This window comes from Anser cygnoides, chromosome 2 (genome assembly GCF_040182565.1).
Source record: "Anser cygnoides isolate HZ-2024a breed goose chromosome 2, Taihu_goose_T2T_genome, whole genome shotgun sequence".
In the NCBI taxonomy this organism is placed as follows: domain Eukaryota; kingdom Metazoa; phylum Chordata; class Aves; order Anseriformes; family Anatidae; genus Anser; species Anser cygnoides.
In genome coordinates, this window is record NC_089874.1 from 77,333,810 (window position 1) to 77,361,612 (window position 27,803).

The 27,803-nt window shown below is 37.1% G+C and overlaps 1 protein-coding gene across 11 annotated transcripts in view; it reads right to left on the reverse strand.

The window, feature by feature from the left end:
* Positions 1-27,803, reverse strand: part of CDH12 (cadherin 12) — a 564,885-nt gene that overhangs the window by 302,236 nt on the left and 234,846 nt on the right. The window contains exon 1 of one of the 11 annotated variants that reach the window (XM_048047681.2): positions 7,620-8,466. The exons of the other annotated variants lie outside the window; for them this stretch is intronic. The gene's annotated coding sequence lies outside the window, so the exon portion shown is untranslated. Of the gene's footprint in view, positions 1-7,619; positions 8,467-27,803 lie in introns of those variants that run through there. 11 annotated transcript variants of the gene reach the window in all.

Below are 27,803 nucleotides of genomic sequence, written 5' to 3' on the forward strand. Positions count from 1 at the left end.
TACAGTAGAGCATGAGACGAAAGCTTTAGATATCCTCTTGAACAAAAATGTGTTATTTCATTGTCTTGGTGCTTTTCAGAATCGTAGGCTTACCATCTAATTCTAGTAATAGGTATTTATTCATCTGTGCATTCTTCCTTTTCTCAAAGCATTCAAAAGCCTTGTGTAATCTGCAAGGAATTCGTGATCTCAGTGTCTTTGTGAAGCAACAAATAAGATTCCCCTTTTACAAACAGGATACAGAATAACTATGTTTCTGGCAGATTGGAAAGTTGAACCCACACACTTTTAATCTCAGACTAAACCTTGTCTCTGGTTAAATAAATACTAAAATAGTTGCAAAGTGGATAGGTGCTTTCACCTGAACCCAGTACAGTAACCACATAACAATTTAATGAAAACCTATCCTGCAGGATTAAAAATACATATATATATATATATATATATATACTGTGAAAATGTAAACAGAGAAAACATGCTTCTGATTGCAGTGTGAATAATATGCAAATAACCATACCCTGGTATTTGTGTTGGGGTTAATTCATATAGGATGGCAAAAGACAAAAGAATAAAATGATAAAGCGTGAGCTTTAAAATAAAGAGAAACATAAAATTCATCTGCTTGGCAGCAGGAATTTATGGCTGAACCTCATAGTCAGATCTGGAGTTTGGACATGGACAGCAATTAAATATGACTAGAGCTAACACTTTCATATGGCTTTATCATGGTTTAGAGATGGAAAAAATCAGAATCCAGCTGAAAAGGGGTATTAAAGAATGCTAGACAGAAAACAAAAAGGGAAAGGGATAAGGGAAATTCTTGAGTAAAGGATAATGCTCTTCAATGCAGAAATATTAATTAGTATGGTGTTGTAAGAAATGAAACATTTTTGACCTTAGAGATTAGGAAAAACACGGGGAAAGTGGGTATTTACATTAATACTATTCTGTAGCAATAGAAACCAATTAAAATGCATAACAAATGCATACCAAAATGGCAGGTTTTATGATAATAGGTAGGATCTTTTTGTCTTTCAAGCAGATTTTAGCGAATAGTTAACTCCTTTAAAAATTTTACTGCTGGAGTTTTTGTTATGGTTAGTTCTCTGAGAGTGAAATTATAAACAATCCACCCTATTATTGTTTTAATATTTGTAAGATTTTTTTCACATTAAGAAATAGTGGTTTTATTTATTAATTTTTCTATGTGTGGGAGCTTAATCTAGACTCTGGAATCAAACTGGCTTTTTACCATTCATATATTCACAGGTAGAAGATTCTGCAAGTCATGTCAGCACCTCAAATAGACATGTCCAAACCACTACTAACACCTATTGCATCCAAAGAAACAGTTTAAAATAAAACAATGGTGGCAGTTCTTTCCTTTAAAAATGCAGCATATTTAATTCTACCTAAATATTTCAAAGGAATGTCACCTATTTCTATCCCCCCCCCCAATGTCTCTAGAAGAAGCTAAAATGAATCTGTTTGTCCAATGTTTTCATTTTCTTTTAGCCTCTTATACCACTGTCCTTTAAGTAGCTCTAATATGTTACAGAAGCTTAAGTTTTAAATATTATACATTTTAAGCCCAACACATTTAAGAGGGATGTTTTTATATCAATGTCAATTCACAAACTAAGTAAAATGAACCAGAAATTACTCCGATGTTGCAATATTTGACCATACCTCATTTTTATTCCAGTTACCTCAGATATCCAGGTAAAAAGACAGTAAAAAGCAATTTCAGAGAGAAATTATCATTACTGAAACACTCTGAATAAAACCAAAGAAACATACTTTGGACATACATGGATTGCATTTTTATCTATTTTTTTTTTTCAGGATCTATCTGGACAAGCAATACTCCAAGATAATTTTAAAACTATTTTTATTATTATTCCCAGTACATTTAGTGTGCTAACCTAGGACTGAAACAGTATCACAAAAGAAAAAGGAAAAATGCACCAGTTAGTAATATTAAAGCAAGACTTAGAAAAGAGGTACAGTTTTTAAACTAAAAGGTTGGAATAAAGATATTTTAAATAAGCCGATGTTCAAAATTGTTGCATTTTAAAGTCCCTATGTCATACACAGTAACTATATGTCTGCTAAATCTTGAGGGAATGAGGGTATCTTAAACAAAAAGTTGCTTAACAAAGAATTTACTATCTGGAAAATTTGTGGAACATGAAGAATGTGTTACACCCAGTCACACAGTTTTGTCACTACATGTGCATTGGAGATGGAAGTGGTAATACTGGTGTAATATTTCATGAAATGTGACATGCTAATGAGTGCCATATCAACATAATAAAACAGGAATAGATGCCTTTTCTGCCCAATTAAAACAGAAGTTGTATTACTTTGAGCCTTTTTTTTTTCTTTTAAACGATAATCTTCCTTCTTGAAATCTTAATTTACAGTAGAACACCAGACTAAATTAGATCTATTTCACCTCCTCATCTTGCCTATGGAATACAGGAGATACATTTAGCTGTATTTGAACAGAGTGAGCTTAACAAGAATATTTTGTCCATTCTTAGGCATACACACGTGACCATCTGCACGTTTTAAGCCCTTATGAAGGAAAAGAGAGGGACACTAATTGCCTCTGGAGACCATGACCATTCTGTCTTAAGGATATCTGCTGCTAAAATTTTCAAGCCAAGACATACAGTAGGTGGGATGTTCTCCTTGGGGGACTAAAAAGTTCATCTTAATTATATATTTTCTCCACCGCACTTGATAGAAGGTCTCCCATCTGGCATAAGACTATTGCAAATTACACAGCAGGGTGACAAGTATTTCCAGTTGTTAGCAAATGTGTTGACTGGATTCCAGTGGTTGCCCGAGAAATCCTGAATAATACACTTTTTACACCTGGTGCATTAAAAAAAGATCTCATTATAACCCATTATTGTAATGGGCAAACGAATGCCAAGAACATATTAACTACTGTACCAATAATGAATATAATGCATAATGTAGTGAGTAGTTTGCATTTCAACTGCTTCACAACATTCTTGTAAGACTAACCGTAAAGGATCTGGCTGGACTTTTGAAAAAATGTTCAACTTTTCTTTTTTTTTTTTCCCCTGTAAAATTTTGCAATTCCAATTAATTCCTGAATTTTATATGATGTAATGTTATAGGTTTTTAAAAAGTAGTAAGTTTTGGAGTGACTTTAAAGACTTTACCTACAACTAGCACTGGGCTTCTTTAAAAATATTACAGGTTACGACTTCAAGAATATAAAATGACCAGCACTGTTGTACAACTTCAAATGACAGCATTTGAAAGAAAGTAGAAACAAAATACTGCCCTGTACAAAGTACACCCATGAATGACTCTAAACAATTTCAAATATGTACATTTTAAAATCAAAATAATACAAGTGTAAAAAAGAATGCATTCTTTCCTAAATTATACCTTCTTTCATATTCATGCAACAAGTTGGAAACGGGGTAATCTTGGAAACGGGGTAATGTTGGAATGTTTGGGTTTGCTTTTAGCTGGAGAAACAAAATTAGGGAAGCAGCAAAATCAAAGGATGCACACACTGATAATATGTGCAGAGACATACAAGAGAACTCAGAAGTCTTTTTTGAATCATGGCAATCTTGTAGGGAAAAGTGAAAGCAAAAAAAAAATTCAATATCCAGATATACTTAGTGGTTGGAATAGCACCATAGCTATCAAATAAATGATGTTATAAATAGCATTGAATAAACTAATAGTGGTAAATATAAGACTCTACTTGACTGGCTCTGCACTATTAATCTAGATTCAAATAAATGCTTTGTCAATATATGCAAATGTTTGGATCCCCTTTCATTCAAATTTTGAAGAGATCTTAATAAAACCGACAGAGTTTAGAAGAGCAGAATAGCAAGAACTCCCAGAAGGTTCCTGTATGAAAAATAAGAGTACTAACTGTTCCTGAAGAGAAATCTGAATCTATTTCAATATTTTTCCTAATTATGTATAGCAAGTAACATGTTTTGAAAATTATGTCAAATGGGAGGTAATTGTTGCCAGAAGATGAAAAGGGGTCATTGTTAAAGTGGTACCATGTTAAAGTGGTTTTATGTTGCCAACACTAACCTGAGTGCTCCAGACGCTAAAAAAGTCATAACCAATATGCAAACCTAAACTCTACTAGTGGAATGAAGCAATTGTGACTCTTTTTGCACAGATGCAAGAGCTGTCTATCATAAATTCCGTATTCAGCTATCTTAACAGTGGATTTTTATTTTAATGATCTGTAACAAAGGGATGATTTTGTTCATTTTGCAAATTTATCTTACTCTATTGATTTCAGTCAGCTGAGCTGCCAAACATGGATAGTGAAGTCTGTGCACTGAAAATAATCCTTTTAAAGAATGTATAGGAATTAAAAGAATACTATATATCTGCACTACAGGAATCTGATTTAAAATGTAGAAACTCAAGTCTAGTTTTGGTGTTGTGAGAAACTAAAAGTAAGCAGATTAGGTCACATAACATTGATATCTATTAGATGGCAAATGCTCACAAATTTTTGCTTGATGAGAAGAGTCAGTCATTTGAAAGAGAACACCTTTCAAATATCTTTTCTTTGTTCATCTGAGTAACTTTAAAATGGCTGCCTTTCATATTTCAGTTAAAGATGATTTTTTCACAGGTTAATGCAGCCCTCTAAACAACATTTACTCACGAACAGCCAGTAGCTATGTGGACAGAAGTGTATTTTGTAATGTGGACTCTACTACATATTCAAGAGGAAGAAGCTCCATAGACATTTACTTTTCCAAGACATGAATTTGGAATACTTTAAATTTGAAGTATTTATCAGATTCAGTCTGTCAGCTTCAATACACTAGTTTACTCTGTTACAGAAACATAAAAGAACCCTTCATATCTCAGTGCAAAGTAATCTTCCCTTTGTACCACATTCTCATCTGGTACCGATCAAGATAACTGAGGGAATCTCATTTGATGCCAGCAGATAAACTGGCTACAAGTTTTCTTCTTCCTAGTATATCAGTAAAGAGGAAAGTACTGGGTTCTGGACTTTTCTTCTTCCTCTTTTTCTCAGCCAAAACTACTATATATTTGCAGTGATATGGTTGATAACAACACTATTTATATTGTTTTTAAAATTAAACCCTTTAAAGATTTCAATTTCTTTCTTATTTTCTAAAACAATCCCATTGTCTTTTCATGCTTTACTTTACGATTCGGATCTTCCCCTAATTTTTTTTTCCTTGACTAGTAGTAGTGTCCTTTTCCTACTGTCATTGCTATTGCTACGGTGAAATGTACTTCACGAAGAGTCACTCACATTTATTTCCTAATTGTTTTGCAGCTGCATTTCTCTTTATAGGTACAATGCAATATGTCTTTCAAACCTCCTTCTTCACAAGTTTGAAATTTCTAGCATGCTTTGTTTCCTTATTTTGAAGTATGAGTCATTTTAAATTACGGCCAGAAGAGTCATGTCAGTACTGAGCTCTGCTGTATCACAATGCTGCATTTATTCTTGACAGCATACAGTAGGTTGTAGGAACTGAAATGTGTTTCTCTTTTCTAATGTGCTTTCATTCCTGGTTCTTACTCTTCACTATTTATTTTACTCCCCACGGCTCACATTAATCTAGAATTTATCTAGTCTCAGCTTGACTTTGAACTGTCTGTTGTCTGAATATCCTAACTCCATGGGCTCAGCTTTTCACTTTCTTCAGCTTGTCTCTTTACTCCCCACTGGTTTATCATACAGATAAATGCACTTAATGCATTATTATGGCTGCCTGGTGCAGCGGTGCTAACTTTCCCTACCTCCTAAGGCTAGGATATTCAGTATGTTCAAAAGTGATGCATTCCCATGTTATCATTCCATGAGTATGATGAACAGGGAAGGGTAGAGCTCCTTAATGGCACTGAGAGCAGTGCCATTTACTGAGGAAAACACAAACACTTGCACAGAAGTAGATGGATATAGCAGTCCTCTGTTTTGTTTTTATATGCAAAAGTTCCTTTCCCAAGTTGTAACAAGCTTCTCCCCAAACTGTGCTATATTCTTCCCACAAGTGGCTTCTGTAAGATGTTCTAGAGAGTTTTGGACCAAGAACTCTAGAATCTTCTCTTCAACTTAGGCAAGATAACAAATACTTAGTAAAGAATGGGAAATAGATCAACAATGTAGATCAGTAATGTTGATCTATTTCAATAGATCATACTATTTTCAATAGTATTGCTTCTCACCTTTCAATAGTACAGGCATTATCAGACGTGGAGGCTCCATCCAAAGTCTTGCATTTAATGGACATCATGGGAACAATTCTCCATGAATTTACCTTTTTCTTCCTAAATCCCTCTATGCTTTTGATTTTATCCTTTGCCTGGTAATCTCATAAGAGGCCTCTTACATTTTTGTGTAATGAAAAGTATCAATCAGTTTACTTGCCTTCTCTATTTAGCTTAAATAGCTCATAAAGCAGAAAAAACTAGCTTTTAGCATGAGCTGGACACAACACGTATTTGAAAATGTTAGGACATGAATTATCTGTGCTCACATAAAGCACAACCAGAATTATTTTTTAAAAAACAAAATTACTAGTCAATAAAGATATTTATATTCTCAACTATTTGACCAAAGTCATCATGCTTTCTGAGCTAAATGTTATAATCAGAGGTCATATCCAATTCTTAAACAGTTACTGCACACAAATAAAAATGTAAACTAAAATCCTCATAAACTGAGTACCATTTGTGGAAAACAAACAAACAAACAAACAACATATTACACACATTATGGTTGCACAAGCTAATTTCTTTGTATCATAGTCTTCTGAATGGAGTTTTGCAAGTTATCTACTTTAAGCTCAGCAGTTTCCCCCTTGTTTCCCTTATTTGCTGAGACAAGAAAATTACTGGCATGCTAATGCATCAGTATTTTAAATGTAGATTTTCAAAATCCAAATAAGGAAAGAGTTAACAGTTATTTTCTATTTATGGTGAAAAGTGCCAAGAGCTTGAAGAAAATGACATAAAAGCAAAAACCATAATTCTTGATCAAGAAAACAAACCTGCTCAGTGATAAATAGCCAAAACATTAGTGAGGAAAATGAAGAGAAGGGATATAACTAAGCCAGAATCATTTTTTAGATAAATTCTACCTAACTACACTGACAGTGCAGCAGCACGTAGGAAAAAACAGATCACACTTAAAGGAATATTACTGCTTTATATAAAACCACTTCTTTTTTCTCCATACAAAATTCCCCCTCCCCCCCATCTCCAATCAAAAGCCTCTTAAAGTTTGGCTCATAAAGTAAACATAGGACTTGTTCCTTCATCACTGCAAAGATGTTTATTGAACTCTCGAGTCCTAATCTTACATGCTATCAGGTTGCTAGTCACTCAGCAACCAGTCTGTCGTCTTTACTCTAGTTATAAAAAGTTTTATAACCTTTCTGTCTTTAACTAAGGTTTTCTACCCTTTCACTCTGCTTCTGTGCTGGGAAATAAACCAGGAAACCCCTACACAACCCTCCAGCTTAAAACACTTAGAACTTGTATAGCAAGTACTTTATGCCCAGTACAGCTGCTGGCAGAGAAATTGGCTCCGATCTTACCTCCCACGTCTCCTGTAGCTCAACCGCTTCCGCTGGGTAGTTGTTTATTTCTCTTTTCCTTTCATATCCCTGACCTTTTTTCTAATGTGTTGAGCAGAGTTTGGAGTCAGAGTGATGAATGAGATGTGATGATGAGAATCATAGTGAGGGTGCAGCGTGCAGGGTTCTTTCTCGGGCAGCATAGTAGCAGACGGAGGGGGGGGGAAGTGGAAATCTGACAGGTTTAGCTTGCTGACAGCCCATGTTTATAGGCTCTGTAAAGAATACAGATGAGACAGAGGAAAGGCAGAGACGACAATGACATAATAAATCTTAGCTACAGTGTTTTCAACCCGAAAAAGTGAAGAAATAAAATCATGTTTGGGATGCTGTTAATGGTTAGGCTGTCACTGAACAGAACCTCTTCACTGTCTGTTTCTTTAGATGAGATTAATAGATACACTACACTGCTCTGTACATACTTCTGCCATCTGCACAGAAAATTGCAGCCCTCTCTCCCCTTTGACAGCCAAATACTTTAGGTAATGAGTTAGGCATTCCGGTTCTGATACACAGGGTGATGTATCTGCATACTTCTCCTAACCTAGAGGAGAATCTTTAATTAATGTTTCACAATGCTCTGAAGACTAAAAAATAAAAATAAAGAGAAGGGGTAAGAATAACAACCAGCCTTCATTATGAAAGAAAGAATCGTCTCCTCAACTGCTTCAAACACTGAATGTTTGACTTTAGTAGAGCTATGCCAGTTTATACCAGGTGAGTTTCTGGCCTCTATTTTTTACTTGGGAAAAATTCCAAGTAAACTTTCAGTAAATTCCAAGTTGCTAAACAAAGACTTCAGAATTAAAGCTAATACCATTTTGTTAAATGCTCTGTTATGTTTCTTTTTTTTTTTTTCCTCCAAAGCTTAACTACCAGATACAGTAAAAGTTGCCTTCACTGTTTTGAATACATACAACATGACGATAGCTCATCTGATGCAACCTGACCATCCACATTAACTCCAAAAGGCTACATCCTGCAGACAGATTTCTGGAGTTCCATTTATTCCTGCAAGATCTACAGCTTTTCACGATTCCCACAAGAGGAGAGGAGAGGAGAGGAGAGGAGAGGAGAGGAGAGGAGAGGAGAGGAGAGGAGAGGAGAGGAGAGGAGAGGAGAGGAGAGGAGAGGAGAGGAGAGGAGAGGAGAGGAGAGGAGAGGAGAGGAGAGGAGAGGAGAGGAGAGGAGAGGAGAGGAGAGGAGATTAAGCATGTAAACTATCACTGTAAATATTTTTATTATTTTTTAGCTATTATCATTATCATCACATAGCAATGAAAGGCAGTGAAGGTAAGAGCAGACTTATACCTAACTACTGGCAAGGACAGAGCAAAGTTCCTTCCTTGTCAGAACCTGTAAAATCTGTGTCCCTTTTCATTCATCTGAGTCCAGTGCTAGGAATGGGAATTACAATACTCTCCTTCCCGCTCTTTGCAGATTACCTTATTGTTGAATGTAGTAAAGAAAAGAAAGTGGCCATTACACCCAACTGAACTAACAGAAGAGGTCAAAGAGTACTTCATGAATTACAATTTAGGCAAAAGAAACACACTGCAATATGCATGTGTTTTCACTGCTGTCTTCCAACAAAGACATTTACTTTCAGGCCAGCTTTCATGCTTTTAATAGCTGATTTGTTATGACAAAGCTGGTTTGGCCTCCAAAATTGTGCCTGCCAACCTACAGGCCTAATCCAAACCAGGGCAGATGACCCATCCATCAACATGCAAACAGAATACCCTTAGTTTTACACTGTGTGAAAGGAAGAAGCATAGAGGACAAAAAGTGCTGTAGCTGCCCATTAGACCAACGTACCCTCATTGAGCCAGGGCTGTGTGCTAAACTCATACAAAGTTAGACTTGTAGAAAGGGTAAGTTTTCATGATAACCGGATCTCTTTAAGGCACAGAAGAAACAGCACAATAATCACTAACCATTTCTGTGAGCAGGAATGATTCTCTTCCTGAACTTGGGGGGGGCAGGGAAAGACTTTTCATGTTAAGATCTCAAATAATGATTTTGAGCTTGCAGTAGTCAGCAATCTACCATGTATCACTTTGATAACATACATTAACAGAGTCTGTAAACTTGCTTAAATCTGCAGGTTAAAGAGATTTGTCTAGTATCTCTTAGAAAGACAAGAATCAGAAGCTGGAAACTCTGCTTTCCAATCTCCTGACCTAATTCTGACATGAAGTTGCAGTCATGTGCCTGTTGCAGTCATGTGCCTGTTGCTTTTTAGCTGCTTGTCCTGAACCACCAAGTGCTGCATTAAATGGTGTATATTTATTAGCTCCTTTATATTTATGTGGAATAATGCTATTTCTTCTAGTCTCTCCAGATAAACAGTAATAATAAAACAAAAAGAAAATTATTTACAATTACATTTCTTGTAATTATTTATTTTGATACATTAAAATGCTACCAGCTCTTCTACCATAAAAATAAAGAGGATATAGAAAAGAAAACATTAAAAAAAAATAGATTTATAAACAGAAAGAATAATGCAAGTGTATGAAATAAAAAGAAAAACGCCACGGGATTAATCAATGTAAATATCTAGTACACACCAGAGAACCAACCCTGTATATGTTCTCTGGAAACTACTGACAATTAATACAGATTTTTCATGGTAGTTACAGTTCAATTTTTCCTGTATATCCACAATAGAAAATTGACAAATTGACAAGCTAAGCTCCAAGCTTTTACTGCCCCTGCCAATCCATAGAAACACAGTGGAATAAGCAAGACTGATTCTTAATTTTGGAATAGGGAGTGAATTTTTTACAATCAATGTTGTATGGCATTAATTTTAGCTCTTCTGATCTACTAACTTGTGACAACTGTGGACTTTAATGCCCATGCTTGACCTTGCCATACCCTTCATAAGTGTCATGTTTCTCTGAGATACAGAGCACCTCAAAAAAAAAAAAAAAAAAAGAAAAAGACTGCACACAAAGAGATGAGAAAAATATGTTTTCTACCAATCAGTAATTATTTTTGCAAGCATAGGCATCTGTCTAGCATCTTCTTGAGAATATAAAACAAAACAAAACAAAAGAAAACAAAAAACTAACCTCTACAGTCAAAAAATCTTTTTGTATTGTTTCTTGCTTCTCAAATATTTCTCTCTGGGGGTGTAGCTTAACAGTGAGAAAAAATTTTGTGGTAGAAATATAAAATGTCTACCCACCAAAAGTCAAGCTGTCATCTCAGCTGAAGATGCTGACACTCAATGTAGTATTCAGCTAACTAGATAATAAGCAAGTTGCTGCCTAAAAGGAGTATCATCAGTGTAACTATTTCATCCTAGACCTGGAGGCTACTTCCATTCTTCTTTTCAAAATAGGATTTTCACTCTTTCCAGACTTTTGCCTGAATAAGAAGTGACTTTCTTAGTCACTTCTTGATTTTTATTTTTAATCTATTACATTTACCTATTATACCTTGGTTATTTGCAGCTGCTTCTTCATTTTGTCAGCATTAATTCCCACCTTGCTAAGTGGGATTTTAAATTCTAAAACTGCAAGTCTATTTATATAATTAAGGATTAGGATGGCTCTGTTCAAGGTTTAGAGTAACTGGGGGTTCAACTTTAAAAAGGTGGACAGCAAAGAATTCTACCTGAGTGAAGTTCAGCTAATATTTTCTTAACACGAGGTTAGGCCTACCACAAGCTAAGTTCCCCCCGCAGTGCAAAGTCTAACAAGTTGGAACATCTAACAAAACTCAGTAGCTAATTAAAAAGTAAAAATTGTACCTTTTCTTGGTAGCATGATGTAGGGCCACTTTCTATATCAAAGACAGCAAGTTTGATGCTAACTTCTAGTTCAGAGTGGAATCAATGGAAATTATATCTGTGTAATGGAGGACATAATTCCAGTACTTAACATAAATCAAAGGGTTGGTTTGTCCCTGTATTGGCTTATTTACACTACTCGCTTGACATGGAGGGAGTAGCAATCGAATTTGGGAACCTAATTGTTCTGGGATATGTTATACATCTAGCAAATTCAGCTCCTGCTCTACCTCCTGTACTTTTGTAATATCACTAGAATTCTTTTCTTGTGAAGACCAAATGATCTCCCTCATGGGCAGCCCAGGAAGGATCTCTTGCCAGTTGGTGGTGTGACTGGATATTGATCCCTTTCTCCAGCTTTCTATTGCTGGATCTGCAGGCAATTTCTGATTTGTAGCAGGGAATTAGGCTGGATGCAAATAAAAGAACTCCTAGGGGAACTTCTCAAGGCTCCCTGAGGCCTTCCTCTTTTCACTATCAAACAGCACAGGGTAAATTAGGTTACAAGAGGGAACCTAATTATCTAATCATAGAGGCTTTGTGTCAAAAATCATAGTTTTAGAACATCACTTTGATCCTGTGTTCAAATATGTTAAACATACAGCATGTTTTTTTTTTCTGCCTATATTATCATGCAGTTTACTTGATAAGCAGCACAACTGTTTCTAGACCATGCATGGTTCCATAGTAATATCTGGTCTCCAAACAGAGAGTCAAAAAAGGCATTTCAGCCTAACTGAACAGTCTAACCAGTTTAGTGAGATCTTAGGATAAAGCTAAAACCATCAGACACAATAAATCATGCCCTTATTGCACTGATCTCCTAGTCTTTGAAAACACTGAAGAGCTAATGCAGCCAGTTTTCTCGTGAAAAATCTTAGCATTGTCAAGGAACAGAACGGTGTAGCCCCTTTCTGCTAAAAGACACACTGTGAGAGGAATAGAGCAGAAGAAGGACTCAGGCTATGTATGTGAGGTCTGCAAATGAATAAAGACACCCTCAGAAGGGTTCAGAATTAAATAGTGAATTAAACAGTTGTGCAGTAAGGATCTCCTTATCCTACTGGGTCTAGAAAGTCGGGGTAGAACAGAAGTGCATGTAAGAATGTGCATAGACTTTCTGAGGCATTTCACAGCCTGAAGAGAGGAGTCCTCAATGCTTCCTTATAAATCCCATATGACATATGGTTAGTCGAAGGAATAAGATTTAGTTATGGAGGAAGAAATGCTAGGAGTCATCATAACACATAAAGGTTGGACTAGATGATCTTAGTGGTCTTTTCCAACCTAAATGATACTATGGTTCTATGATAAAACTTTGGTAAGTTTTATCTGCATTAAATTGTAATGATTATATATATATATATATACATTTATATATATATATACATATTTTTTTTTTTTTCTGAATTCCTGAAGGACAGATTTTTGGAGTAGTTGTAGTTTAGAAGAAAAGAAAGCTTAACCTTCAAACTTCGTTTTAGGAGAGAAGACTAATTTATCTCTCTCTCTTTTCTTTTTTCCATACAACTCAGTATTTGATTTATAGAATATAAGCACACGAAAACTGAAGGAAATCCAGCAGCTTTTGAAAAGTCACGAAAAGGGAAGCTAGTTGGTTTGTGTTTCACCCACGCTGCTAAGACTTGACCTTGCATTCCTCTCAGTGCCATATTTGATATCATTATCAACAAAAAGAAAAGCAGGAGTATAAAATTTATTTACAGTGCTTTATTTCTTATACAAATTACCAACTCTCAAAGATAAAACAGAATCTGAACTCAAGTCTTGGCAAGAAACATAGTGTTGCAGCTCATTAAATCAACTTGAATAATATAGCAGGATAACTGTTGAAAAAAATCTGAATTTGGTGTCATCATCTTTCTCAAAATAAAGTGTTAATGATTCCTTTTATGAACTTCTAGCATATGCAACTAACTTAGACAATCTGTTTTCTCTAGGACTAAAGACAGTAATTTCAAATATATAAAAAGGAATAAAACTTGGACAGCAACTTAGCATTTGTCTCATTCCATCACTGGGTCACTGGCTCTTTATTTTTTTTAAAGAAACTGAAGAAAGTACTGTAATAATCATCTAAATACATACGACAATCTTCAGAATAACGGCTCAGTAAGTCAGACCTCACTCAGTAAAACTTTGCCTGAGTGAGGAAATTATGATCTGTCCCACTTAAGAATAACAATGCATCTCCACACTAATGAAAAATAGGTATTATCTATGTATATTGTATGTTTGTATATATATGAAAAACATGAACATGTTGTGAGTGTATATATATATATATATGCGCACAGACAGACATATACAAGTTCTAAGAAGAATCAAATACCTACAAGTTAATATATTAATATATTAATAGAAGATCCTGGCTAGGTTAGTAATATGCATGCATAAACTCATCACTAACCCACATCTGTGTTATTGTGGAAAATGCCTTACATAAGCTTAAAATACAGTATGCAATAGTACAGAACAGATATATGAAACAATTGTGTAGCACATCCAGCCTCCATGTCATTTTAGAGTCTGAAGCAAAAAGTGAATTTAAAGGTAAAGAAGAATTAACCAGAAACTGTGGTAAAAACTGCAACAAAAACTATAGTACCTCAGTTTCCAGTTGTGAGCCATCTCCACTTTACAAAGATTCAACTCAACCCTGAGCAACTTGCTGGAAGACAGGGGCTGCTGAAATTGCTCTTGTTCTAAGCCCTTCTCTAGTATATCATGAGGATCGCTCCTGGGCTGTGTGTATTTTAGCACACTATGTTTAAATCAGCACGCTCACATTCAGTATTCTGCTTTTGAACACGAAAATTTAAGACAAAATACATGAAAGGAAAAATATGAGGGGCCTTTTCTGGTATTTAAATGCATATATTTCAACTTGCAGAGATGTATCAAACTTCTTATTGCAGCTTGCTTATTCTTTTTTCTATAGTTGTGTTTTCTTTTTCCGTTTCATTAATGATAAATGTCTTGAATGCCAACATCAACATATTAAGCAGAGTGATTAACATGAGAAGACAGAAATACTTAAAGCAATTTTGCTAAGTAAAGCAATGTTTTTATGTAGCTGGAAAAAAGTTTGCTTCTCACCCTTTTTTACTTAACAATTTTAGAATGCTCGGCATAACTTATTGACCTTTACACATACCCTATCCTTTGAATATCTGGAGAGCATAAAAAGATTGCAGTGTTTTTTAGAAAGTAGCTATGAAAAACTTTATAATGCATAATTATAATAATAATGCATATATTATATATAATGCATAATTATCTTTTTTTTTTTTTTGAATCTGTCTCTTCTACCAAATTCTAGCTTCTACTCTATATAGATACAAAGCAAAAGTGAAACTATTTCTTCATGCTTCCATTATCTGGTTTATTCTTAACAACTCAGTCTCCTGACAGCTCAGATAAAATAAATGACAGTATCATTAATATCTATCATCATTAATATCTTTATTGATGATCTGGATGAGGGCGTCCAGTGCACCCTCAGTAAGTTTGCAGATGACACCAAGCTAAGTGCGTGTGTCGATCTGCTCGAGGGCAGGAAGGCTCTGCAGGAGGATCTGGATAGGCTGGAGCGATGGGCTGAGGTCAACTGCATGAAGTTCAACAAGGCCAAGTGCCGGGTCCTGCACCTGGGCTGCAACAACCCCAAGCAGAGCTACAGGCTGGGAGATGAGTGGCTGGAAAGCTGCCTGGCCGAGAAGGACCTGGGAGTATTGGTGGATAGTCGGCTGAATATGAGCCAGCAGTGTGCTCAGGTGGCCAAGAGGGCCAACGGCATCCTGGCCTGTATAAGAAGCAGTGTGGCCAGCAGGTCGAGGGAAGTGATTGTGCCCCTGTACTCGGCTCTGGTGAGGCCGCACCTCGAGTACTGTGTTCAGTTTTGGGCCCCTCGCTACAGGAAGGACATGGACGTGCTCTATATATAGTCCCGTAATTTATTGGCCAAAAGACCATACTGATTTTGTCCTGTTTGGTTAATCTCTGAGGTGTCTCACAGGGAAAAAAGTTCTAGAAATCTCCAGAAAACCCATTACAGATGACTCCTATCGAAATAGAAAATTCTTCAGTAAATGCCTTTTCCAGTCATATGTGATGGCATACAAGGAAACTGTTGAAATTTTACCTAAAAGTCAGTAATTAATTTTGTACATTTTTTCATCCTTCATTGATGGTGTTAAAGAAACTACAGCATTTTTACTGATTGCACCCAAACATGAAACAAGCTGTCTTTTTTGCTCACACTCTTTGTTACCTGGAAGTTGTTGTCACTACAATGCTTCCCATTGGCCACAAAGCACAGAGCAGCTCTTACGCTCATTTTTTTCTTGAAATGAAGGAAAAGGAAGGAATGTGTACGTGTCCTGAAGATAATATGAGATAAAACCCAGGGAGCTGATAAAATAAAATATCTGGGGGACTTTTGTGTGTTAAAAAAGAACAAAACCAGAAAACTTTGAAAAGAAGAATCAGAAACAAAACCTCTTGGTGCAGGGACTGAAGGACATTGCTGCGATTTGCAGTGACCTCTTCACAAACTCCTGAACTAGGGCTATAAAGAATGAGTGGAAAATGGCAGCACTGCTCAGACAGTCGGTCAAAATTCTGGCAATAATTAGACAGAGTCAGGCTGCCTTAGATCAACCAGGCTCCTGAGTCTATAATCTCATCCTTATTCTGCAGCTGTTTAGGTGTAAAACCTATACTCCCAACCCATGTAATCAAGCTTTGAGAAGAGTTACTTCTTTTTAAAGTACTTTACTCCCTATTAATATTTACACTTCATGTATGTCACACACAGCTAAAAACTGTACTCTTGGATGTACAGATCATGTATCTCTTTCTCAAGTCAGAGAATGATTTTACATGCTTAAGCAGGATGTACATTTCTGGGGTACCTGTAGGACATTGGAGAATCAAATAGTTGACTGGACATATATCTATTTGGATAGATAACTAAAAGAATATAAAAACACACTGTGTACTGGCATTTACTTTGAGGTCAGTGAATCAGTGAACCTCAAATCAATTAAAATTTGGTGAGCTGTAATGTTCAAACCATCAGCACTTAAACATTCAGGAAAGCGTCTGCCTTACAGGAAAGTTATTATTCAGCCACCACTTGTCAAGTCTGATAAATGACCATCCCTTCTAGCTTACTAAAATGTGTGACCACAGACTACAGCTAATATTATCGGACTAAAACTGGTAGGAGCTATGACCTACACAGAAGGAAAAAGAGACATGCGTTTCTCTGTATAAAGTAAGCAAGAAAGAAGCAGCAACCATTTACATACTTCACACATCATGTATGGAGGCAAACATAACTATATTTCTTAACTATAGAAATAATTAAGTGAATGAACATTATTTTTAGAACTCTATGTATACTGTTGTAACAGTTCATTATGACTTCACTGTCTCACACATCCAGTTTTATGATATGTGAGAAATGATGTAGCTGCATCTTATTAAATTAAATTAGACACCACATGCAGCTTAAGCAATTGCTGTAATTACTCTGTAATTTCTAAAATACGTATAATAGGAATACACAAATGACATAAACCTCATTTTTATGTAAACAGAGTAATTAATACAAAAATCTCAAACTCTCCTGACTGTCAAAAACAATATGCTTGCAAACTTTAGGAAGGGCTGGCACAGTGCCTTGAAAGACTTTAGAAGAAATTGGGTAATCAGCTTTCAGCATAATAAATATATGCATAAAGCATGCAAATGAAATTCAATAGGTATTATATAACAAACACTCTAGGATATGAAGCTATGATTCACCATTTGTTTTTTTCTCTGGATAATAGAGACTAATTGTGACTGTGCTCATTTAAATTGGAAAAAAGCCATCAATCTTATTATTAGAATGCAAAATGAGGGAGGTGGCTCCAACCACATCTATCCTTGCTGTACATCGGTGGACTGTTCTTCATTTATACTCCTAACACACACAGTTCACGCTGGACAAAAGTTTGGAGTAAAACTGCTAAAACTAGGAATCTGAGTTACTGCTGAGTTCTTCCACTCTCTCAGAGGCAATAACACCATTGGTTTCAACAGTGTTACAGCTACATAAAATTGACTAATGCAATATGAAGTCAAAACTTTAATGTGTATTTGAGCTGCTCAGGACGCTGGTTGGCCGAGTCCCTTGGGAGGCGGTTCTGAAGGGCAGAGGAGTCCAGGAAGGTTGGGCGCTCCTCAAGAAGGAAATCGTGATGGCACAGGAGCGGTCCGTCCCCACGTGTCCAAAGACGAGCTGGCGTGGAAGAAGACCGGCCTGGCTCAACAGAGAGTTGCGGCTTGTGCTTAGCAGAAAAAAGAGGGTTTATAATCTTTGGAAAAAAGGGCGGGCCACTGAGGAGGACTACAAGGATGTAGCGAGGCTGTGCAGGGAGAAAATTAGAAAGGCCAAAGCTCATCTGGAGCTCAACCTGGCTACTGCCGTTAAAGACAACAAAAAATCCTTTTACAAATATATCAACGCGAAACGGAGGACTAAGGAGAATCTCCATCCTTTACTGGATGCGAGGGGAAACCTAGTTACTAAGGATGAGGAAAAGGCTGAGGTGCTTAATGCCGCCTTTGCCTCAGTCTTTAGCGGCAATACCGGTTGTTCTCTGGATACCCAGTGCCTTGAGCTGGTGGAAGGGGATGGGGAGCAGGATGTGGCCTTCGCTATCCAAGAGGAAATGGTTGGCGACCTGCTACGGAGCTTGGATGTGCGCAAGTCGATGGGGCCGGATGGGATGCACCCAAGGGTACTGAAAGAACTGGCGGAGGAGCTGGCCGAGCCGCTTTCCATCATTTATCGGCAGTCCTGGCTATCGGGGGAGGTCCCAGTTGACTGGCGGCTAGCCAATGTGACGCCCATCTATAAGAAGGGCCGGAGGGCAGACCCGGGGAACTATAGGCCTGTCAGTTTGACCTCAGTGCCAGGAAAGCTCATGGAGCAGATTATCTTGAGTGTCATCACGCGGCACTTGCAGGGCAAGCAGGTGATCACGCCCAGTCAGCATGGGTTTATGAAAGGCAGGTCCTGCTTGACGAACCTGATCTCCTTCTATGACCAAGTGACGCGCTTGGTGGATGAGGGAAAGGCTGTGGATGTGGTTTACCTTGACCTCAGTAAGGCTTTTGACACAGTTCCCCACAACATTCTCCTCAAGAAACTGGCTGCTCGGGGCTTGGACTGGCGTACGCTTCGCTGGGTTAGAAACTGGCTGGATAGCCGGGCCCAGAGAGTTGTGGTGAATGGAGTCAAATCTGGTTGGAGGCTGGTCACTAGTGGAGTCCCCCAGGACTCAGTACTGGGGCCGGTCCTCTTTAATATCTTTATCGATGATCTGGATGAGGGCGTCCAGTGCACCCTCAGTAAGTTTGCAGATGACACCAAGCTAAGTGCGTGTGTCGATCTGCTCGAGGGCAGGAAGGCTCTGCAGGAGGATCTGGATAGGCTGGAGCGATGGGCTGAGGTCAGCTGTATGAAGTTCAACAAGGCCAAGTGCCGGGTCCTGCACCTGGGACGCAACAACCCCAAGCAGAGCTACAGGCTGGGAGATGAGTGGCTGGAAAGCTGCCTGGCAGAGAAGGACCTGGGAGTATTGGTTGATAGTCGGCTGAATATGAGCCAGCAGTGTGCCCAGGTGGCCAAGAAGGCCAACAGCATCCTAGCTTGCATAAGAAGCAGTGTGGCCAGCAGGTCTAGGGAAGTGATTGTGCCCCTGTACTCGGCTCTGGTGAGGCCGCACCTCGAGTACTGTGTTCAGTTTTGGGCCCCTCGCTACAGGAAGGACGTGGACGTGCTCGAGCGAGTCCAGAGAAGGGCGACCAAGCTGGTGAGGGGTCTGGAGAACAAGTCTTACGAGGAGCGGCTGAGGGAGCTGGGGTTGTTCAGCCTGGAGAAGAGGAGGCTCAGGGGCGACCTTATCGCTCTCTACAGTTACCTTAAAGGAGGCTGTAAAGAGGTGGGGGTTGTTCTGTTCTCCCACTTGCCTGGTGACAGGATGAGGGGGAATGGGCGAAAGTTGCGACAGGGGAGTTTTGGGTCAGATGTTAGGAAGTACTTCTTTACCGAAAGGGTTATTAAGCATTGGAACGGGCTGCCCAGGGAGGTGGTGGAGTCACCATCCCTGGAGGTCTTTAAAAGACGTTTAGATGTAGAGCTTAGCGATATGGTTTAGTGGAGTACTTAGTGTTAGGTCGGAGGTTGGACTCGATGATCTTGAGGTCTCTTCCAACCTAGAAATCTGTGATACTGTGATACTGTGTAAGACAACAAATTACAGTCATTTAAATGAAATTTGTGTATTAGGGCCAAAGAAACTGTGAATATGATGAAGGACACAAACAGAGCAATATACAAATCTCTTATATTAAATATAGGGTGCATTCCAAACATTGCATATGCTCATTTGTATAAACATTGTGTTAGCTATTGCTAGTGGAACCCCACTAGTCATTACTTAGTCAATCATATTTTTGAGTTAATGGGGACATATGGAGATTATCCTGCCTGTATATCTTTTCTTTGTTGTTAATTTTCTGTACATCTTTCCAAGGATTGCAACACATAGGAGTGAATGATTCTGCTTTTTCTAGTCATTAGAGTGCTTTGAGGGAAAGGACAACTGATTGGATGAATTTCATATTGATTTTCTGTATCATGGCCTAGAAAATACTCATAGTGCTCTTTTATACTGATCTTTTAAGACTACATTAGGGGCAGCGGCAAAACTCAGGGACAATTGTTTTTGAAACTTATTTAATAGTAGCCTCAGGGACATTCAAAATGGGAATTGTTTATACTTGTTCTATAAAAAATTCTTGTTCTTCCATATAATTTGTTCAGGAATTCATGATTATGGAGAAAATTTCCTTGAGCAGAATGCACTGAAACCTGCAATTAGGAATAGGGCCACATCATTTTCTACATTTCTAAGACATTTCAATTAATGATAAACTGTATAGATGAAATAAAGTACAAGAAATTTTCCACAAAAATCTTTCTAAACAGGAAAAGCTTTATGAAACACATAAACTTTATTTTATACAGCTTATTGCTAGTATGAGTGCTGTTTTCAGAGACAATTCCTTTAAAATCACCCTAGCGTTGTTATCTGGTGGTAACCAGATTCCTCAAATCTCATAATTATTTTTATCTGCGTTATTGTAGTTCAGAAGAGTGCCCTTCACAGGCATGTCCATTCTTTACAAGCACTTCATGCTGCACTAAAAGGCTTGTAAACCCCTTGATTTTACAGACATATAAGATGTCATGCAGGTAAAGATTAACCAATTTATAAAAACTCTTACAGAATGTCTCTGGTAGAGCCAAAACCATGACAACAAAACTACAAACCAGTGCCTTAAATATAATATGAAAAAGAAATTTAAAAATTCTCATTAGTGTTCCAGCCATAATGCTGTATAAAGACTGATCATCATTGCTTTCTTACTTGACTTCCAAATTCAACTATAGTTTGTCAGGGAAAAGAAAGACAGAAAAAAATCAAAACAAAAATTTGCTTACATTTGCAATAATTCTATCTACCCGCCTTATTAAAAAACTTGATAAAATGATACGACAGTTTCAAAAAACACCCAAACTTTGCAATGCAGTGCATCCAACATAACATTATTTTCAAGGAAGTTTAAAATTAAAATCTACAAATAACACTAAACTATTACATCACACTTTATATTTACTGATCTCAAAAAAAAATATATATATATTTGTAATTTACAATAACTGACTTGTCCGAAGCTCAGGAGAGCCAATGGAAGAGTGTCCAACTTCAATGCCCTATTTAGTGAACAAAGGCACGTCTCTGTAAAAAGAGATGTTCTGATGCACAAGTGATAATTATCTGAATGGGAACAATTTACTTCTACCTGAAACCTCTAGTGCTTTTGCTCCCTTTTTCACTCATATGCCATCAGCCTTACTGTCAGTTAAAATCACTGCCGATTTGTTTCTGGCAGAGGACATATACTCAGGAAGTTGTCAGAAAAGAAAGGAAGCAAGAACATGAAAGAACCAGCATTGATAAGGCTGCTTTCTCTTTGGATGGTCCTCATTAATTCTACAGTTACGTCTTAAGGAGAAATCTTATCAACATTTGCAGGCTACTTGAGAGCTATATTAATCTGTGTACGCGAGGCAAACCCCTCAGTGTGCTTTCTACAGTATGTTTTTCCTGTTTTCCGTAAGTCACTATGATGATGGACTGCTGTTTGAGGTTCCTTACATTCTGCAATATAGACATGCAGTTAAAATATTTCAAGCTTATTGTTCACGTCCAAGTTACTTCAGAAACCTGTCTCAGATTGTGAAGGACAGACTGGCAGAAATTCACTTTAGAGAAAGAGACCAGCATTTTAAGTTTTGTTACTTTTGGCAACAGCTTTGTGTAGTTAGTTACTAGGCTCCTTTTAAACAAAATGCACCAGTAACTCTTTCATGTAAATTGGTCAATATTGAGCAATACAGAAGTATAGGTGATGTGCTGTGAAAATCTATATTTGGGGGGCTTAAATTCATCCTGCATTCCATAATCAAAGAGAGTATGTACACAGAACATGGAATTACATCTGGATTTTAAACAAATTGCAATCTATTATGGCACTTTTTTTCCCAAAGCATGACAAACTTCTCTTCTCATAGATTTCAGACAGCCTGAGGGCAAACAAGGTTGCTTGTCAATTTATAGCCAAGTTTATATCTGTAAAGGCCCCATGAGGCTCTAAGACTCAAACAAATGTCCATTTCTTTTATGCTGCACTTGGGCTTTTGAGACCCATGTCCTCCAGGTGCATTAATGTTGTCTGAAACTCATTAACGTGGCAAGACAGAAATTATAAGTGATGGGCTGTGAGATGTTACTCTCATTTTGGGATTCTAAGAGGTAGCTAGTTTCACTACCATGGTCTCTGTGCCATTAATTCTGTGGTATTCTTAATAGAAAACAATATACTACAGGCAAACTAATGTTGAGCAGTGAGGCAATTCCAAGTACACTACTAAAGAAGAAGAATCTAACTAAGGCATGAACAAGTTTACTGTTAACATTTATAGGTGGCTTACCAGCTATTCACATTCATTCAGTACTCTTATTCTCTGTATCCTACGGTTACATTTTAAATGCTTCTCTTTTCTTTTTACATTTTCAAAATATAGTTCATTTCCCTTCTCTGAAATACAGGCAATTTTGACTGTCATTTCTCAGCACATTTCTAACCCTGTTGCAATACGTCTCTCATTGCCATAAAGTCATTTAGAGAGGATTCATTTGTGGGACAGAGACAATTAGTCAACAGAACAGGTACTGTTTCAGGAAAATGAGGACCCTCCACAAGATTCCAGGTTTCCTTTTCCTTTCTAACCAGTTGAAAAGAGCAAAAGCAGTATGAACCATAAGACTCTTGAATGAATTTATACAGAAGTAGACAACGTATTAAAACTCCAGCAAAATATTTACTGACTGAAAAGACCAAAGTAGCTGACTCCCACAAACATTAATGGATTTTAAATGTGGTCTCTAAATATCCTCTTACTTTAAGCAAAGTCAGGAATCCAAGCATGACTTACACGGTCACTCACCTATACCTTCAAAAGTCTTGTAGATTTAGGTCTCAGAAGAGAATAATCACTTGAGGGCTCTGAGAGCTAGATCTCTCTATACCCATTATGGAATTTATAGTAGGGAATTTATTAGTAGTGATTAAGGACAGAACATATAGAGGAAAAGGCAGATGTAGTAGAAGATTTTTTATCTGATGGTATGAACCATAATAATTATACAAATATGACCACTATAAATTTATTTAGGCTTTTCCACAGAAAAATATAAGTTGGAAGGGAAACAATTAGTCCAACCTCCCACTAAAGCATAGCTAACTTCAAAAGACAAATAAGATTGGTTGCTCAGGTCATTGTACATTCTACCAATTTTCTTAATAAACATCTCTGTAGTGGGACACTCATTATAACATCTTTTTTTTTTTCACCTCAGATGAAATTCTTTAATAATGTAGTCCATGGTCTTGGTGTGTGAGCTATGAAAACTATTTTTTGTAAAAACAAAATACAAAGAAGACCCTAGGCACAATAAAATCAATGCTAATGTAGGAGAGAGAGAAAGTGGAAGAGGAAGTAATGTATCTTTTAACGCTGAAAATTCAAAAGAAGGAGGAAAGAAACATGAAATATATGAAAAAAAAAAAGAAAAAAAAAAAGCTGTATTTAGCTTTCCATCTATTGTGCTCCCCTTCCATTCTCTGGCCTAATGACTTCTATGCACTAAATAAATAAATAAGTGAATTCTGTGGATATTTCTGTAATGATTTTGATCTTACTCATGACATCTTTCACTGACTAAGAATAACCAGAACACACAGTTTTATTCACATGTTAAGTCTCTTTCCTTGTTCAGTCTTCTCATAGCTACTTTCTCCTAAGACAATACAGGCAGTATGTGAGCTATGGATACACTGACTCATTAACTACTCATAATTTCCCCTGTGGCAACAGTCTCTCAGCTACTGAGATTGTGACCAATGCCTATGGTCATATACAGAATCACATCCTTTGTCTCATACAGAAGATGCAGAAGGGGTGCCAAGGATCAGAAAGGTCTTTTTACTTAACAACAGATCATTCACAGAACTGTCTTTGAAGCAGGATGAGTTTATTCTCACAGTAAGAGAAGTTTAAATATGTCAGATTTAGCAAGACAGTTTACAGGCCAAAGACTCTCTCTTGTGTTGACTCAGGGGTCTCAGGTTGTTTGTTCTCCACCCATCCCATGTCTGGAAATTGCACTGTGTTCAGCCCAGAGTTCCGTCCCTACTCAGAGCACAAAAGCTATGTGCAAGAGAAGTGCAATCCAGAGGAAAAAAAAAAATACATCCTCTGAAAAGATGTTCTTCTGGTCATTTTCTTAGGAAAACTAATTACATTTTTGTTCAACTGACTATCATGCACTGCACGTTTAAAGAGGCTGCTCAAGAACACAGACAAATTGCTACAGGGTAACATTACTGTATTAAAAAATGAACTTTTATGTTCTCGTTTAAAATCTGCTCTCGATTCACACTGCTGTAGCAACTACACCATTCACAACCAGCAAAATGAATCTCATGCATCAAGGTAATGACCAGGCCCTTGGGATGATATATAATATGCTACAGTATCTTGAGAAATGAGTAACACATTGTGCAAAAAAATGCACATGTAGCAGGCAGAGGCTTACATGCTTAAAACACAATAAACTTACTTTTAAAGCTGTACATGTGGAAAATTTTCTCCAGAAAACAGAATGTTGACAAATTTTTGTTAATAACTAGCTATTTCAGCCTTAAAAAAAAGTAAAAAAAAAAAAAATCAGTGATCAGACTTTTTTTCCTATTTCTTTTATAATTTACTATATCATTTTGTGAAGACTTGTGCATGACAGAAACATTCATATATTATCAAATGCAGCCATATTGCTAACAAAATTATAAATTCTTCTAAATAAGGATAATTTATTTTCTATTTTAGTATTACCTATAAGAGAATGTTCTTTTTTTTGGAGTTTCTAATTATCATCACAAACACTTTCTAATGAAGTGTTTCTTTTGTTTGCTGTTCTTGCATGTGTTCAGCTGCAGAGCCAACCAAACAGTTGCAGGGTAAACTGTGTGAGTGTGCTCACACACAAAAAAAGGAGAAACAGCATGATAGATAATTACACTGAGTAGGGGGGGGAAGAGAAGAGAGGACAACTGGCAATGATGAAAGGGGAAGCTTGAAGCCCTGGTAGTCAGTCACTATAAGGCAGCAAGTATATGGGACTAGCCAAGTTAGGGGTACTGTCAACATTTTTAGAACAAATTTTCTATCTTTTTTGTTGTTGCATAAATATTCTATTTGTCTGAGAAGCCAGAAGTTAGAAACTTAGAAACTCAAGTTACTTTAAAGAGATGATTAAGGTTGCTTTAAAAAAAAAAATTTACTCATGATCCATTAATGATGTACATAAATAACAGATAAGCAGAATATAAACAAATAACTTTACCCTTAGAGGGCATGCTCAGAAATCATAAACGTTCCCTGGATTCTCTTCTGATCCCTTATGAAGGAAACTTAACAGCTTGTTTTTTGGGAGATGTGAAAGCAAAGAAATCTCTGAGATTGTTTCTATAAATTGGTATCTGGCACCAGATATTTGGCCAAGAAAACACACACACAAAAAAGAAATGTTTAATGATGACACATTTTTTAGGGATAAATCTGGCTACTTTGTTCACTGGAAAGTCTTTATAGAGCTCAGGTAGAAACATTATTGTGCCTTAATCAATAAACATTAACGCAGTGCTTTTCTGCCTCTTATGCAATCGTCTTGGCTGGAGTAGCTGCCATTCAGAACTTTCTCCCTTTCCTTTCATTTCTGGTTTACACTAATTTCTCCTTTTATTTCTTGTTGGAATGTTTACATTCAATTAAGGATTTTCCCTTACATTTATCAGCAGTGTTTGATCTAAATTACAAGAAGAACCAGCCATTAGGCTTAGGTCATTCAGAAAGTCTCATTAGTTTGTTGATTATCCTCAGCGTTTTTGAGAGAAGGTTTCATTACCATGCAAACAGAAATAGCTTTCTTATTCAGACAGACTAATATTTAGTGTTCTATGAATTGTGCCATGCAACAATTAAACTCATCAGAAAGTACAAAGCAAATGAAATTCACATTGAACAGACTAGTTCTTGTTGCCATGAAGAGAAAAATGAAAAAATATGTTTGCTGTCATTTTTTGTCATCACAATTTTTAGTGAAACAGCAAAAAGCCCAACTTCAGACCACACGACAAAATGATGACACAAAACTATTCATTTGGAATCACTTGTCTGCAAGTTTTCTTTCTTGGGGAGAATTCATTTCACAGTAACAGAAACACAGAAGGCATTAACTACTGATGTTTCCAAAAGACCGGACCATAGCTCATTTTGGCCCTTGAGGAATAAAGGTCAGGCCTAAGCTAGAAAAACAGAGAAAGGAATCATCAATCCACTGAGAATGTACCAGAGCAGAGGAAATATCAGCTGACAAGTTGACATAGTCAACGCTTAGACTGCTATGATATTTACACAACCTACTTCATGCGGACTTTAATTGGACTTTTCCTTTATGTGTTTTGAAATGCTGTCTTAACTCCCATATTTTCCCTGAGCATTTAGGGAGCACAATCTTATAACTTATGTGCTCATATTGTAAACCCTAACTTTAAGGCAGAAAAAACTCAGACTTACTAGAAGGACAGAAGAGAAATAAAAGGGAAACCTTTCCCTGTGCCATAGCTGGGTAAGCTGTTGCCCCTGTCTCACCTTCATTTCAGCAACTCGGTGTTTTTTCTGGGCTGTGGACATCTCTGCACAGTCTGTGCTCCTAAGGAAATTTTCTCATTTTGTCACACTAGGAACGTGGCTCCATGTTTACTGCCTTATTTATTTATTTATTTATTTATTTATTTATTTTAGCAGTCTCCCAGTGCCTCCTGTGTGGTGTGCTCGCGACTTAGCTTGGGACATACACCAGTGCTCTCCATAGCTGCTGCCTGCATCCCCACAACACCTGCCTTGTCCTTCCTTCAAGCATGCTCCCTGGGCTACCTCCACCTCCCCATCCCTCGGGAGGATTTATCCAGCCTTGTCATTCCATTTAGCATGAATAGCACACAGAAATGTACAGTACCATATAATCTTATATAAATCATTCTGTTCACAGGAAAAAAGACCCAGGGGTGACACCTTCTTTAAAATACAATACTCAATAATGGTTTACTGCTTCAAAGTGAGAAAAGGAAATATCAATTTTCTTCTAGTAGAGTAGAGTGAATATATGACAATTACCAGTCAACATTGAGCTGTGACAGTTTAGGCATAAAATCTTTTTGGGGTCCTGGATTACTTTAAACAATCAATGCCGATATCCCATATTGAGTAAAATGGACAGCTAGCCAAGCACTTTATTCAGTCATTCAATTCTGTGCTTATTTGATTACCAGAAGGATGCAGAGTGATCTCCCAGACACACAACATTAACCTTCAATCAATAACCACTTTAATGGTAGATGGACTCCTTTCTTCAGGCCTCTTCCAGCTGCATTACTGTGGAATTGCTATTTGGATAGTGATTAACATGCTCAATACATCAAAGATTAATTCCTGTTTACACTGGAAGATGCTGCATTACATATTTCCATACCACAGTCTCTGTCCTCTAGTCACGGACCTTGACAATGACAGG